Source organism: Aphis gossypii, chromosome 2 (assembly GCF_020184175.1).
Source record: "Aphis gossypii isolate Hap1 chromosome 2, ASM2018417v2, whole genome shotgun sequence".
In the NCBI taxonomy this organism is placed as follows: domain Eukaryota; kingdom Metazoa; phylum Arthropoda; class Insecta; order Hemiptera; family Aphididae; genus Aphis; species Aphis gossypii.
In genome coordinates, this window is record NC_065531.1 from 72,696,800 (window position 1) to 72,713,394 (window position 16,595).

At 24.5% G+C, this 16,595-nt stretch overlaps 1 protein-coding gene and 1 long non-coding RNA gene across 2 annotated transcripts in view; both read left to right on the forward strand.

Moving 5' to 3' along the window:
- The window catches only part of LOC114125896 (dopamine D2-like receptor), a 251,374-nt gene that overhangs the window by 42,025 nt on the left and 192,754 nt on the right, over positions 1-16,595 (forward strand). The gene's annotated exons all lie outside the window — the stretch shown is intronic.
- LOC126549630 (uncharacterized) lies at positions 7,144-15,830 on the forward strand. The gene is made up of 3 exons (XR_007603733.1): positions 7,144-7,646; positions 9,170-9,253; positions 14,962-15,830. It is a non-coding gene; the product is annotated as an uncharacterized LOC126549630 (long non-coding RNA).

Here is a 16,595-nt window from a genome sequence, read left to right on the forward strand (position 1 = left end):
GACAAATAAATAACGAGCCACATCAATATTCGTCCTCTGTTTTTTCATCTGTTTCCACGTCCCTTCACTCTAACTTATGTAAGGTTAACAGCCACAGATACTTTAAAATTTTTATTTTATTTTTTTTATAAATTGCAACGTTTGATTGGTGAAATACACACATTTTTGTCAACTGTATAATCGACGGAAGTGTTTTTCGATTTGAGTCAAATGTAAAATCATGTCGAGGGTATGACAAAAGAAATGGAATTTTAGACGTTAACGGGTTTTGCTTGGTGGAGGTACTAGAAAAAAATGCAAGTATGGTGATAGTATTTAATCATGCATACTTTAATATTTTGCTTGTTTCTATCTAATATTTTTTGTCAAAATCACATGCTAAGTGACAACTATTTTAACCGATAAAAGCTGTGTTAATCTCACAGAATACAGTTTTAGTTTTAAAATTATTTAAAAGGCGATGGGGTATGCTACTTTGAATCCAAGAAAAACGATAGTTTTTGAACTATTTATCATAATTCATTCATGAATCATTTTTTAATTAAATTTGAAGTTTTTTATTCATAATGTTTCAATTATTTTATTTTAATTAATACAAATTTACATTCGCTATTTGTGTTCATACTTACTTTAAACTCATAAGAGCAAGTCCATCACATATTTTAGCAATAGATATTTTTGACACTTCTGTACACATTAAAATATTAAGTATGAAATAAAACGAAGGAAATCATAAATATTATAATACAGTAAAATATTATTTTGAAACAAGTAAAAATAAAATGTGTGTACGTTATATGTTTTTATTATATTTTTATTAAATTTAATATCTAAAATGTTTTATGAAAATATTTAACAATTTAAATTTATTTTTCATTTGCTGTTTTGAAAGTTACAACATTAAGGATAATCGTATTCGTACAAAATACTTTATAAATTGTTTTATATAAAAGTTAACTAACTGAAAATATGTTTTTAAAAACATTTTAACGTTTATTGTTTATGATTTTTGTTGTTAAATACTGAAATATATACTGTAAAGTATTAACTAAATAAACCTGTGGATTCCTTATTTGATAAAAATTATGATTATTTTTTTTATTTAATTTATATAAATTATATAAATGATATACCAGCCGCGCGTGTATGCATGTTATAATCAACAATCGTGTACAAGTATTGACGTTTGGATAATAGAGTGTTCAGTTAAATTAATTTATATATATTATATTATACTGATATGTTCGAATAAAAGTAGATTCATTTAATAGAGGTTCGGATGATCGAGGTTCTACTATAGGTAGGTACTTCATTATTTGAAAATTATTTACATTTTTGTAAATATTTTTTTCTATAATATTTGATGTTGTTACAATATCATAGTTTTAAAAACCAGTTATATCACTTTACAGTATAGTATGTTTTGAGTGTATCTTGTTATTAAATAGACTGGTATAACAGACGTGTTATATTTCAATTTAATAATAAATCATAAAATAACAAGACAATTTTAAGCAAAAACATTATATTAGACTGTCACTGTTTTTCTAAAGATATTTTATAACCAAGTTGTACCTATAAAGTATTTAAGTACTATTGATACTTTTTTTCTTTTAGTAGTGCTGTATATCCACCTTTTTTTCAAAAACAATGAGTACCTTTAAACGCGAACTAACAATTTTAGTTACAAACTTGTTGGAGCTTGTAATTCAAAAATTATTAACCGTAAACTCTTATTGCCATAACGAATATTATTTTGTTTAAACAAAATAAATGACATTTAAAAAATAATTTGACCAATTTTAAGTTATTTATACCGTTCTGTAGTACGACTTAAAAAAAAAAAAAAAAAAATGTTGGTTGTTTGTGTAATATAGCATAATATACTTATGATTTAATATTTTGAAGCAGAACATTATTTTTAGAATCAAAATATTGTACATAAATTGAATATTAAATAGTGAATTAGTTATAAGGATTTAATATTTAAATGAACGGAACTGTGGTACAATATTTTGCGGAGTAACCCTTTTGTATTTAATTAAGCTTACAATTTAATCGTGTAGTTTTAATTGTTTTAATATATACACACTTATAAAAATTATCGTAAATATTTACACCATCTATTATTATAACATTTACATAAGCTATACTTTCATATAAAAATGGTTAGTAATCATCTGCGACAAATAAAAATTGATTAATTTAATATTTTTAATTATAAAAAATGTATAGCTGTTTAATGTTCATATATTATTAATGACATAATTCTATAAATTTTGAAGAAGAGTTCGACTTAAAAGTGTGTTGCTTTACACTAATTAGGTTAAGAACATATAGTTATTATAAGTTAATGCATGCCATACGATATCAATTTCATTAAGAAATATGGAACAGTTTTATTGGAGTTTGATTTCAATAAGTAAATATGTGAAGTCTGGTGTTTTGATGCTTTATAGTTTATTTCTACATATATTTCGTATACACAATCAATTTGATATAAAAATTAATTTTAAGTAGGTAGATAAGATCTTAAAAACCTGTAAAAATAATAAAACAATTTATGTTGAAATTCAATATATAATCTATGGAATCACTGCATCTAATACATATTTTATATAATAAATTCATAGGTTAACCACGTTAGTTATAAAATATTTTTGACAAAAAATTCAATTTTCCAACTTAAAATCAAATTGTTCTTTATTAAGTGAATTTCCAAGTCAAATAATTTTTACAACCTGTAAAACAAAAATATTTAAAATCCAAATTGTATTTGTATAGGTCTTTAGAATAAGATGTTTGTTTAGTTATCAAATAACAGAGGCGTTTTAAAAATAAAAATGTTTGGGTACCTAGTTGACTAAGGATCAATTGTTTGATCAGTAGCTATAGTCCTAAGTATACAATTCATATTAAATTAATCTGATTCGTGATAAAATATTTAACAAAATATAAAATGAAGTGTTTTATATTGAAATACATATCCACAGTAGATATATAGTCTATTTAATATTATTTAAAAAAAATATTCAGATTAGTGAATAAAAAACCTGTAATAACTAAATTGTTTAATAATACACGTATATTTAAAAGAATCTGAAAAAAAAAAAACAAATAATATACTATGGCAAAATATGATATGTGGATTAGTTTTTGAATTTTTTATATTTACAAAAGATAATAATGATATTACATAATTAAATAATAATCACACATTATCATAATTTAAAAATCTAAAAATTATTTTGAGTAGTAATTATCAATATAAATAGAAAAGGATTTATAATAAAAATAACTCTATAAGGATAAAAACACTCATTTTTTTTATAAAATAGCGTTATCCTGTTTTATCAGTGTCTAAAAAAAAAATGTACTATTGTTATTATTAGGTTAAAAATAGATTAATATATTGATGGATAATTAATTTTTCATCTTAAACTAACTACTCACAATATTCTGGTTTTTATGGTAATATGTATTATTTATTTTTATTGAATTGTTTATAACAAACAAGTACATTTGTATATTTTTGCATCATAGTATCACATATATTAGTTTTTTGACAGATTGATGATCAATTTATGTAATTTGTATGAAAGGTTTTGTGAATTATTAGGTAACTTTACTATTTTTATAAAATTACGATATAAAGTTTATATTAAAAAAAGGGTTAAATTAAAAATTAAAATACTGCAATTGTTAATAACACATTTAAAGTTAGTCAGAAATTATCTCGACTAATCATTATTAAAAAAGGTACCAGGTTAGCTTTCGCCTTGTATAGAAACTTATTGTAAAAGAGTAAGTATGTAAAATATAGGTACATCAGCAACCCACATGTTCATAAAATGCAAAAACTTATCATATATTATGTCTCTGTGGGTAATCGCATCACAATATCGATTTTTTTTGTAAAAATATATTTGGATCATGTGCAGTAACTGACTACATTTTGACGATTTGTTCTGTAAATAATAATTTTGAAGTTGAGAACCCGGTAGAAGTCGTAAAAGCGCATAAGACCAAAACCCGGATACGGTGCAGTCATATTTCTGCTGGATAAAAGTCGCGTAGAAAGTTAATTTTTAATCGGACAACTTAAATAATAATGAATATTTCGACGACGGAAAGCGGTTTGACGTGATACCCTAAGAGCACATTGTCGGCATAGTAGTAACCTTAACGATCCCGCAAAGTCATGGCCATATCATGCAAGAGACTATAATATACCCGATATATATTTGTAGTACCAAATAGAAATTATTTATAATTACAATGGCTACAATAAAATACTGGTTTTGTTCACCTAAATTTAAAGACACCACCTAAACTCTTAGGTATTAAATGCTAATTCATATTGATTATAATGACATTATTTAAATAACCTTTCGCGCTAATGTAATGCCATTTATTTTTATTGCGTTTAAACGAATAAGGCAAAAAGTTGATCTAAAACGACCACGCAATAAAGAGATTATATTAAAGAAAAACTATGGAAATAATACATTTTAAGGTCAAATATCAGTTTCAAATTCAAATATTATATGAGTACTAATAGTATAAAATCAAAAACGAATTTCAAAAAAGTAAATATGAAAATACTAAAAGATTTTTACTGAGAAAAAACATGTAACAAACAGGAATAATACTAAAGTATACTTAGTATACTTAGTATAATATGTGTAATAAATAACAAGATTACAGTTCAAATTTTAAAATTTAAATATAATACTTTTGCAAAATAATTTATAAACTATATAGTTTTGTTGAACCTTTTTTGTTCAAATTTTGGTTGTTATAACTATCGGTTATTGTGATCTATTTTCGCCAGTCCCTCGAAGTTTTCATAAACGATTTTTCTAATGTCAGTACATCTATTACCATCACGGCGATGCGACGTATAGTCTAGTAGTATATAGGTACGGTGCGCAAGGCCGCATGACCGCATTTTCGTTACCGATGAGGCGCTGACCATGACAGCCGTCAAAGGTATACATACGTGTTATAAATCGCTCGCGTACAATGTCCAACGCGCATTTTACGGGATCGCATTCCAGTCCCATGCCGAGACCACCATATTTTATATTTATTATATATATATAACTATATATATAAACTAATACATATAGTATGTACAGTGTACATATGTTATACCTAACGCATTGTTAGCATGGTCCTATCTAAATTCGCAATAAGTATGTATTATATATAAGTACAGTGCATAGCTGAGCTTCTTCCCACGTCACTAAACACGCCAAAAAACCCGTTTGGTTGTAATATTATTACGTTTACGTGACAGACACTTATTATTGTTAGTTCGAAATCATCACCTGTATAAAAAAATTGTTTACGACCAACAACAATATCATTAAAATATGATACAATTATACGATATTGATTTTTAACCTTAAACGCGTCATTTTTTAAAGTTTGTATCGAGTTGTTTTTGTAGATCGAATACAAAACTCTCCCGAGAATGCGCGATTGTACATATTTTAAAAGTATATAAAACTAAACGACTTCAAAGTGTGCGTTAAATTAAATTCAGAACACGGTAATGTAAACAATCGTGACATGATATAGAATGACGTTCACGTTCGTTTTGAAAAATTATATGTCATTTTTATTACTCAAGGTAGATGTAACTATAATACAGTTGTTTTATTTTCGTACAATGACCATAAAAATGAATCAATTTTTAGAAGCTAGGTACCTATTGACCTTATAAATCATTTTAAACAAACGTCATATATAGGTTCACATATGTATATAGCGGAGTCTTTAAGTCTGCGTATTGTTTGTAGTGTATCAATATATTATGCAGGGTGGTGGCAAGTGAACAAGAATGACGGAAATAAAAATAAAACAAAACGAAAACGCAACCCATACTTATATTATATGTTTGTCAGTTACAGCAGTGCAGTAACCTAAAAAGAAACTTTAGAAATCCATCACTTTGCCGTGTTTATAGTCGGACATGGTTTTATTGTTCTGTGCCGTGACGAAACTTTGTGAAATTTTCAACTTTGAATAATGTCACCCTATATAGTAATTATGCATACTGTAATTCTATTTTTAACTGTATATTTATATACTGATTTTGTTTTCACAGCATAATTGTTTTACCACTTAAGTATCCGTATTCGTGGTATATAATATTGTTAAAAGAAATTATAATGTCGTCCAATAAACGGATAATATGTATATGTATATTTTATAGATCCGATTCCAATTGTTTTTATTTTTCATTCTAGAAAAATTGATTTAGCAGTATCAGAGGCATCGTAGAAATGTAATTTTTCACCCTTCTACATTTAATGTCTATTATTTGATTATATTTTGAATATTATATCATCGCTGTATGATTTATTGATTGAATGTACGTTTTTTGTGCAGTTACCTGAAAATGAAACTACCTCCTAGTGACTAGATTAAAAAAATGTAAGTGAATAATTCCACCAATGAAAAAGTTCATTTAAAATATTGAAATTCGCTATGTATGATCAAAAATTTAAAAATCATATACTATACTATTTTTTAAACTTAATATTTTAATGAATTTTAAAATCATTATTATAATTATTTTTAACCTATAATATAATTCATCAATAAAAGTAAACTATAAGTAGGTATTTGATTTAAAAACTAATGTAAGAAAATATTTAAAAATGTTGTATTGTAAAGTATATTACATAGTAAAATCATTAAATACTATCTAAGTAGGAATTATATTTAGAAATATAACACCACGCATAGCATACAATAAATTGTATAAAAATATATTATTGAACTAATTTTAATGTGTTTTGTTAATCAGTCAATTTGTTGTTTGATTAATTATGATTTGTTTTTTTTTTTTTAATTGTTTGAGTACTAACCACGTACATATTAATTATTGAAGTTAAATTTAAATATATAATATCGTATCTATTATATCACTTAGAAGTTAAAATGTTATTTATACGCTAAGTTTTCTAACAATGTATATGTTACATAGTGACTTAAATTTTATGCTGTAATGATAATGAAATTATAAAATTAATAATACTACTATGATAAATATTTCATAAAAACTAATGGACTCTAAAAAAAATCGTTGAATTTGTTGTAACTCATAATGAAAGTTCTAAATAATATTTTCACCATTAACTATCATGTAATCATTTAAACCAATTGTTCCACGAGGTAATTTTACTGAAAACTTTACATCTTATTATTTAAATTTATATTTACCTAGAAGATAAGATTTTTGTTTGTTCACTATGTTTTTGCAGTAACTTAATGCTATTAATATTCAAAATTACAAAACTTATTTGCAACGTAGTTAGGTAGGAGATGGCTCAAATTCAAAAAGGACTTCTACAATTTCTACACAGAACTTATTTTAAACACGTTGTTTATACACTTGATATACTAAAACAGAATTATTGTATTTTTATTATTTATGTATCTTAGATACTAAGTTAGATGCCAAACTAGATAAAATTATGTTTCAAAACTATTTTCAAAATTTGAAATTCATAAGACATTTTAAATATTATTGTGATTATGGTCAATTAAGTTCATTATTTTATCTAGGAATTAATATTTTCAGTGGCGGAGTTACAGAGGTATCTATGGGGCCTTGACCCTCTCTTCTAGAAGTTAGTATAATGTTATACAATTTTAATATATCTACTTAAATAAATTTTCTAAACACTTTTTTTTTAATACAAAATATCTTTGAAATACATTTTTTTCAGGACCCATCCCCCACCCCCTTATCCATAAAAATTGTTATGGTATTTAGTATGATTATTATATTTAATTGTATTGATTTTTTTTTATTAACTAAATATGAAAAATATTGTCCCGAAAGTAATAACTAATAACAATAATTATACAATTGTAAAACCACAAATATATTCTTGGTCCACTTAGAATCTAAAATAATCTATATTTAAATACAATTGTCTGATATACCTATTTCAGTGTTTTTTTAAATACAAAAAGTTATACATTTTAATTAAAACTTTACTAATGAAAATTTCAATAATATTACCATGAAATAATAAATTAGATTTGTTGAATTAATCTTATACTTTGTGCTAGATTGATGCTGTTAATCTTGTTAATGTCAAAAACTTTCCGTGACAACGGCCGATAATACACAAAGAAAAATTTCATTTATTTCTGAGCTATTCTAATTTATTATGCAAATCATCCGGTTACCTGTGAATAGTGCAGATAATAGATGCAATATAATCTATGTATATTATCTAACATTAATATGGTGTCTAGTTAAAAAATATTATTATATTTGCCACCGTTAAAAAAATAGCTACGTATGATTAAAAAGTATTGTGACTTATCGGTCTTTAAAATAAAATAAAATAAAATAAAATCATGTATCGACAGTTAAAGTATTGAACGATAATGATTTGATAAAACGTAGCAATAATTGTTAGAGAACAAATTTTATTCTTCTAAGAACGCATATTAAGGGTGTACTGTATGTTCCAGCATTTTTTATTATAAGTATTAATAATGAGAATAAAATTATAAATATAACACAGATGTGCGAATAATGTTAAAAAAAAAAAGAAAATCGAAGTCTTCAGTGACAAATGTCAATGTCGAAAGTTAACGATTATCCTGCAGGTATGGGTTGAGATATAACTGTGAGCATGTGACAACTGAACGCAAATACTGTTAAACGTTGTGCTATCGACATAATTTTAATAGCTATATTTATTTTATATTTTTACACGCGCCATTAGCAGTTGTATTGCCACACCGATACATCACACTTTAATCTATCGTATTCAATTATAATCAGGGATTTGTGCCCGAATAATTGATTTGGATTTTTAAACACTGGTATAAAAAATGCAAACAGACGTTAGGATGCTCATAACTGTTATGATTTTTATTTTTACATTTAAATAACTCTATAATCTGTAAATATGAGATATGATAAGCAAAAGTGACCATATTTGTTTATTTAATACATTAAAAAGAACTTGATTTGAAAAAGTTGAACCTAATTTAAAATTGTTTAGGATATTCTTTAAAGTATTATCTCAACTCGTAAAATATTATTAATATACGATGGTGTGGTAATATATTGATAACAGTGATTATATTATATTTTACATGTTATTATTATCAACACTTAATTATTTAGATCATTGTTGTTATTGGTACTACCGTTACTTTCAATTTTTAACCACCTATACTTGGCCGCCCGGTAACCCTGCGACGTGTCGTGGTAATTATAAATATTTAATTGTCTTTAAAATCGATTTCCGCACCCCCTCATCAATCAATCAGACTACGACTGATTTACCAAACCGTACTTTATGTTGTGGTTATCGGTATTTGTGATCACTCAATAATAATTATCATTACATATTAATACTGTTGACATGAATCTTATATTTGTTTAATAACCATTTCATTTTATATTCATTGTTTGTCTTGTACTCTTGTTGATCATCAATCGACATTTATAATTAAACAACTAATAACAGAATCGGGTTAATCGAAAACAATAAGTCATAATTATATTATTATATTATGTATTTATGCGTATTCTTAAAATAACAAATGACAATATTAAATTTGTTAAACGTTTCAAAACGTTCTTTATAGTTTTGTTATTATAATGGAAATTATCAAAAAAAATAGTTATTTGTTAATAATTTATTCAAACTATACTCTAGAGTTCTAGATTAAATACATATTTGGAAACTATCAACACCTAATTGATTATAAACATAATATATTATAATTTATGAAAATGATTATATAAACAAGTATTAAACAAGGTGAGTAAAATTGTATAAAATATGATTTTAGAATTGAGTTAATTCCAATAAGATTATATAAATTACAAAATGTTGCTGACAATACAATTTGTTTAAATGTGTGATAAAGTGTGAAGTATTATGAATAAATAATAATACAGTATTATAAAATCTCGTAGTTTGCATTTATTGGTGAGGTTAACACAATAATATTATGGTTATTATAGATGTATGAATGTGACCAAAGTAATTGAATCTTGTTTGTGACTTTAAAACCAGAAATATTACTGAAAATAACAACCAACGATAGTCCAATAATTCCAACAAAAATTTATGTTGAAATTAATGAAAATATTTATTATTAATTAGTTAATTTTGAATAATATAAAAGTTTATCTGCTTAGTAAATTATAAGTACATACTTTACGTCATAATTTGTACTATTTTTCCATGTATAAATTATAATATTTTAATAAAAATATTAATTGTAAAAATATAATGATTATTAATCTCCAAAAGTCTTACTACGTTGTTGATCAGAACCCGAACATAAACATTACAGTTTTTTTTTTTTATATTTTTTGACCGGATGAAGAAATGAACGCACGTACTGATTTAACAATAGTGTATAAGTATGAAATAAAATACGTTTTTCCATTATAGTAAAATAATATGTTTATTATCTGGAAATTAATTTATCTGTGATTGCAATTCAAAATGTTAATATGTTGATGAGTTAAGTTAAACATTTTTGGTTAAAAATACCATGAAATCGAAATTTGATAAAAAAAGAAAAAAAAAACTTTTTACGTTTTTATTAACACTTGCAAATTTAAAATATTTTTTCATCTGTCAGCTTAGTGTTGAGTTGTGATGGTTTTTTTTGCATTGTGTTCACTACTGCAAACGCTTCGTACTGTCAAGTGTACCTATATATAAATATATTTTTTTTGTATGATTCACCGTATATTTTTTTCTTAGGCCATTGATTCTGTAGATGAATACGAGTGGTGGGATAAAGAGAGTAGACTTAAAAAGTACGTCCTAATATTGACGTGGTTTTTATTGGTTTTCTTCCTCTCTAAATGGCTGAAGTTTCTTTGTCATTTTTTTTTTCAGCGTATGTTTTTTCTTTTATTTTTTCACTACTTCGCTTTCCTTTCTATACCTGAAACCCACAATCCAAAAAACCTTCGTCTAACTATAGCTTAGTTCTGCAGTGTATTTTTTCGATGGACATTCTTCGGTTGTTTAATATGTCAGTAATATTTTGGACGAACCCGAACGTGACTAGAACGCGAGAAATCGTTCTACAAAGAGATGTAAAAAATATAGGTGACTATATAATAAGTATAGTCCATTTTTAAGACTATGACCACACATACCAACTTATTAAAATCTTCAAATGAAAATATTTTCACGTTTGAATATAATATAATATTTGGCTTAAATGATAATATACATTTTTTGAAGTGGTTGAATTTTGCTGTTTTTTTTTTCGGAAAAGTGAATGAATAAAATTTCGTTCACAATTTTACCTATCGTTAAAATAAATGTTTTTAGAAACTGCTGCTTTCGATGCACGCTCGCAACAGGTGTAGCGTAGTTTAATATAAAACCTTTTTTTTTCACTTGAACGTCTAAAGTTCTTCTACTAAAGTACATTTATCTATGTGACTAGAATAAACTTATTACATACATCATTTTCACGGTAAGTTTGATATATTTTTTTTTTATCCAAAAAGGTAGTCAACTATACCTACACCATATCGATAACATTTTTAAATTGACTTAAATAATTTAAAAATAAATAGTATTTTTTTATTGGAAAATTATATTGATTATATTAAACAATTTATTTTGTTTTTCATTAGAATATATCAAACGAATCTAAATAAGTTTATTTAACTTTTTTCTTTAGCTCTTAAATTAAAGTTTATAATGTAAATTTAAAGACATAAGCAAACAAATATACTACATTTTTTTTTTTTTGTTTATTGACTTATTAATTAATTTTCGAAATAATTTGATCAAATTTATATAAAATATATTAAAAATTTTTACTCAGATACAATTTTAAATTTTTGTCATACTATCAAATTTTCTTATTATATTCTCCAAAATGGGTTAATGGATTTTGTTGAAATTAAGCTTAAGTAGAGTATAGAAAATTTACTAAATTAGGGTTTTGATTAATGTTATCTTTATGTGGGTGTAGAATATTTTTTTATGCATAAATATATGAGCAGTATTACTAATATAATCATTTTTAAATTTAAATATTATGAAATAAATAAATAATTTGATATTTTATGAGCTGGATAATATTTATGTTTTATTCTATAATTATTCATATAAATCTTAATAAAATGTGTGCAATAATGACGTGTAATATAGGTATTTTTTATTTTTGTAATTAACCTTGTTGAAAATGTGTTTTATCTAATTTTTCTTGACTGTTATAATGTTTTACCGCTATTAAACACATCAAGTATAATTAATTTATTTAAATTTAAGTTATTTATATTATTATAATATTATAGTTAAATTATCATATAGGTAACTCTATTTAGAACTGAAATTGCATTATATTCATATAGTAGAATTAAAATAGGTAAATTATTACTTTTATTATCCAATAATAATTATGTTATAAACTATAAAAAATATTATTTTGAACAAAGTTTTATTGTTTATTATTTAATTCCAATCAAGTCGATAAATATTTTATAATTAATTTGAAATATTTAAACAGAATATTTATGGTTACACTTTTACTGTTTCTCCTAAAAACCATGTAACGATTACAGTTAGTAGGTATAAATTTGTGTATTGTGTTGTATTATATAGCATATACACTAAACTGGATATGATAACTCTAAATAATAATTATAATATTCTACACAAATATATAGTAAATAGTAAATACCTCTCTATAACGAATCCTATATAGGACGAAATGTTTTTTATGACAGAAAATAGCAATAGACTTGGATCAAAATATACAATAGTGAAATTAATTTATCTAAAACAGGAAACTCTTCACGACAAAACAATTTGTTGGTCTCAAGCGATTCCGTTAAACAGAGATTTTACTGTTTGTAAAATTAATATTAAAGTTAATTTGAGTAATCAAATTATTTTATATATAATCAATTGTTATGTGTTCAAAATTAAATTAATTATTCTAAATAAATAAATAATAACTGTTTAAATTTAATTCTTAGTAGAATAAATAAAAATTCAGTTTTATTTTAAGAATATTGATATAATTTCACGTATGTATAAATTAAATATTGTTATCGGTATTTTTCCCGAATGAAAATTCTTGAATAAACTTTTTTGCGAATGGTATTTTACCTGAAAGTTCGTAAACTCAAAACCGTTTTTCCCGAACACCTTTTAACCGAATCGATATTAAAGTTGATAATTTATAATAAGTATAAAATATAAAAATAAACTAATAAAATTAATAATTATATAATAAATAATGTAGTGTAATAATTAAATATTAAAAAGTCATATGTCATAGAGTTATGACGGCAAAGTTTGAAAAATGCAAGATACCTATACTTTTTCGTAAATACTATCTTTATCGCATGAAATAAATGATCATTGATAGATTAAAATGTATAGCAATAGTTGTATTTTAGTTCTAGATATAAAATATAATATATAGGATATACGTCGCTGTAGCTATTCGTAATAAAAAAAAGAAAAATTAATTTCGGGGACAACACGCTTCGGGAAAAAGGCGTTCGAAAAAAAAAAAGGTTTTAGGTTTTCGGACGTTCGATCAAAACACTCAAAACACCATTCGAGAAAAAGTTTGTATGGGAATTATTTCGATTCGGGGAAAACGGCGAGTACCATAAAATATATAAAATATATATTATTAAATATACAGGTAGTTACAATATATGTATTTATAATTTTTCTATAAACCATGAATGTAAAATTAAAATTAATTATTTAACAATGAAAGTTATCGATGAAAAAATGAAATTTCCTAAATCTATTGATAATTAACACCGAGTTTAACAAATAAAAATATATTTTATGTTTCACAGGCTATATAGTATAATTATATTATAGTCGGCGCGAACGCAGGAAACAATTTTGAGAGTTTGAAAAATGTTCATAAACATCATATTTTAATTCATATTGTATTTATTTTAATTACATTATAAAATAATATCTATACGTCTTGGTACTTTGGCCATTATATGGATGAGATCATCTTAGGTCATTTTATTTTTTACGTCAATTTACAAACCAAGGGGTGGTGTCTATACATTTGTAGGTCAAGTCATTTATTTTTTGTTCCTGTTATTTCAGATAGGGGAGGGTAAACACACAAACACCCCTTGCGTTCGTGCCTATATACAGTCTAAATAAGTAATGAATTGTTTGAAAAACTTATTAATACTTAAAAAATATAACAATATTGGAGACAATACAATTATTTTGTAAATTATACAAATATTTTAATACCAATTAACATAACATTAATTTATGATGTTTAAATCAAACTGATTGATATTTAATATAAACAAATTTAAAATTAAATCCTTAATGAATGAAAAACATTTTTATTTTCATTTCTAAAATAATTTTAAATATTTGTATTGTTAACTCTATTTAAAATAATAATATAATGTATTGTGTTTTTTTTTTTTGTATATCCAATTCCTTTAGCTCTTAATTTGTATTTGTATTTTTTTTTATTATAAAAAGAATTTTTAAGATTTTCTGGAGACTCGTATACAGTAATAAAAATAGAACTATACAAATTGTTCGTTCTGAGCTTTCTTTTATTTTGCGCCTTCAGTTTCCATCACATTTACATAATTCATTAACTTAAACTCTGCTTCAGGATATTGCTCAACCTATTCTTTTGTCCATTGTACAAACTGAAGTTATTTGATATTTATTTGAATATTCGAATGATTCAAAAATTTTTTGTTTCTTCTAACCGACACAATTTTATTAGAAATAAATATGTGCAATAATAAATAAATTTAGGTTGATGTTAACATTGAAATATTTAAAAACAATTAATTAATTTATATATATTTATATAATGTGGAAACAAATACAAGTTTAAATTATTACAATGTATTCATTGTTTTATATTATATGATATTTTAATGCTAAATCTAATTTTCAGCGTATATGAGAGTATATATATTAAAGAAACAACGAAAAACAAAATTATTTTTATTTTACACTTCATTCGCCACCTGATTATAACCAGCCAAAAGCTTTCAGTCAAGTTTATATTGAGAACTTTGAGTTAGAAACTAAGGACGTGCGTTTGAACCCTCATCAATGCCCAAAACCGAATTTCTACTGCCACTGACCTAACACTACAACCACCTTCGTCATCATGATTTCTAGTACCGATGCTACCGCAACCGATACCGCAGTCTATCTACGATTTGTACCACTTGCGCCCTTACGCCTTTGACATTCGATAGAATCAACAGTAGTATCAGAGGTGAAGTGGTATTCGGAAACGCATTCGGAAGACTGAGAAAATCGTATTTTACTGTTCAATAGCTGTTTTATAGCCAATGAAGTTAATAATAATGGTAAAATGAGAGTTTCAGTAAACTCATTTGAATTCAATGGTGGAAATAAAATTAAACCCATTTTAAATTGTATGATTAAGTTGTTCTACATTTTTAAAAATAAATTTGACAGAAATGCTGTATGAAAAGATACCATGAATCTATAATATTTTTATTTTCATTTTTGTAATCTAGTAATATCAGTAGCGTGGCGAACTAAAAATTTTTAAAATTCAAAGAAAAATATACCAAGGGAAAAGGATCCATCCATTACTATAGACAAAAACAGTGGAGAAGGGTTAACTAATATTAATTGATATATTTAATCCACGGTAATATAATACAACTAATTATAGCTTAGGTCAGTAATGACTTAACTATTGAATATCATATTACGTTTACAAATTAAGGGATACACCAATCACCATCTAGCCACCTATTAAAAAAAAAAAAAAAAACAAAAGCAATCGCCTCTAAAATTATTATTATTGTCAACTACATCACTGAGTATTTACTCAGTGAGTAATATTATTTAAAGATGATACATTTTTAGCTATGTATATTATGTTCAAAATTATAAACACTTAGCAATTCGATGTGTTTTGTTTACATTTAGTTAAAATGTATATATAGATTAATATTTAATAACTAATAATATTGGAATGTACCATAAAATACATATTTTTATTTATTAATCATGAGGTTAATTTAATACCTAATAACTGGGTTTGTCTAGTACACAGATTTTTATTGTTTTTGTATTTTCCTGCATTTACATTTTTACCTCATTATATTAAATAATTTTCATTTAAAATAATTAAAATTTTTATTAAATAAATTTATAATTTTCAAAAAATACAGAAAGTTTTATGTTATTTTGTTAAATGAAATTACAGGATTGAAATAAGAAAATATCTAAATTGTAATATTTACCAACGAAAAATTTATGTGAACATAAATTTTCTTTTGGAAATTCGAACATAAATATGGAAATACTTCAATATTATATTATTCAATTGAATGCAATTTACATGATTTTAAACCATTAAGCTCAGTTATTTCTCTCAAAGTTACCCCTTGTGATACGAAAAACGAATAGTTGATTTTCCTGAGAATTCTCAACACTGTTGCTCACGCTAAATGGTCTTGCAGTCATCAATATTTATAAACTTACATTTTTAAGGAAAAATTTAATTTATTATTTACACGAATACTATTTTGAATATGATTT